We start from the raw sequence: 1,507 nt of genomic DNA on the forward strand, positions 1-1,507 counted from the left end.
CACTCCCCAGGAGCCCCCATCCCAGCAGGGTCCGGCCTCCCTCCTCGGGCCTGTGGGCCACCCTCTCCTGGGCCCGGGGAAGGTGAGGCTCATCGGCTCGTGAGTGTCCCACCACCACGTGGGGAAGCACCACTGGCCTGGCGGGGTGACCCCCAGCGTCCTCCAAGGCCGGCTCCGTCCCCGCGCCTGCTCTCAGCCCCTCCAGCAGGGGGCAGCCCTGAGCTGTCTGCCCGCGGGGGCCTCGCTCCAGGGCTGCGAGGGAGGGAGGAGGCTTACTGCACCCATGGTGATGAGGCCCACCTGACAGACTCCGGGTGACGGCGTGTCACAGCCGCTCCGGCTGCCCACCTGGGCTGTCTCCTAAGTGTGGCCCAGAACTGACCCAGGGAGGGCCTGCCCTTGGGGCTCCCAGCCAGGACCAAGGAGGGCGGAACCCGGTCCAGCTGGGCAGCTCCTGGGCAGTGACCACACCGTCCACTCTGTCCCTCACCCCTGTCCCTGGCTCCTGCAGCTTCCCCCAGGGCTGAGGTGTGCCCAACACTCCTGGGGCCTGGGAGGCGAGAGCTCGGCGGGCCTGGGCTCGTCCAGCATGGCCACGCAGCCCTCCAGCCTCGGCAGGACTTGCCTTCTCCCTTTGGCAGGAGAGGGAAGGGGATTTCACACCTTGATTCCTTGAAGGCCCAGAGCGCTCCGTGTCAGTGTTTCCGCTCCAGACTCCCAGATTCCTGGGCTAACAGATGTTGACAGGCCACCATGTCGGGGTGCAGGAGCACAGCAGGCTGGACAGGGTCCCTCTTACCCCCACACCCAGCCGTTAGCAGATCTGGCTGAGAATTCAGATGCAAATGGGGTGGTCAGCTCAGCACCCCCAGGCCACCAGCTAGGCATGATGGGCTCCAGCGCTGGGCTGCAGCACCCACCAGTGACCCCCCAGAGGGCTGGGCTGGGCCAAGGGCAGAGAAGGGCTCCCACATGGCCCAGCCCCAGTGGGGGGCTCTGTTCCTTATACTAGATGTTCTGGGGAAAACTAAGAACATGCGATTCAGACCTCACTGTCCTGAGGGATCTTGTGTCCCTGCGAGGCTCTGTGGTGTGCCGATGGTACCACGATGGTGTTGTACGTTGTCCTGGTGGCAAGCGGCTCCCCCTCAAGTACTTAGGGGCAAAGAATCACATTTTTGGTAAGTTTCAAATGGTTCAGCGGAAAATGTACGAATGTGTACACAGGAAACACATGAAGATGTGGCAACGCTGACAGTAGGTGAAGGGAACGGTATTCTGTGCTGGGCCCACTGCACCTGAGCATCCATGCAACCTTGGACTTTTCAAAATGTGCAAGTGGGACATAAAACGGTAATTGCTGTGTCAGACACTCCCTCCTGGAGCAGCTGGGATCTATGTCCTTCCCTCAGAGGCTGGTACAACCAGCAGTTGAGTGGGAGCAGGCCATGTGGAGCACATGCTGGGAGGGCATGGGAGCACTTTCTGGGAGGGCATGTGGAGCACA

Source organism: Equus quagga, chromosome 11, assembly GCF_021613505.1.
Source record: "Equus quagga isolate Etosha38 chromosome 11, UCLA_HA_Equagga_1.0, whole genome shotgun sequence".
Lineage (NCBI taxonomy): Eukaryota > Metazoa > Chordata > Mammalia > Perissodactyla > Equidae > Equus > Equus quagga.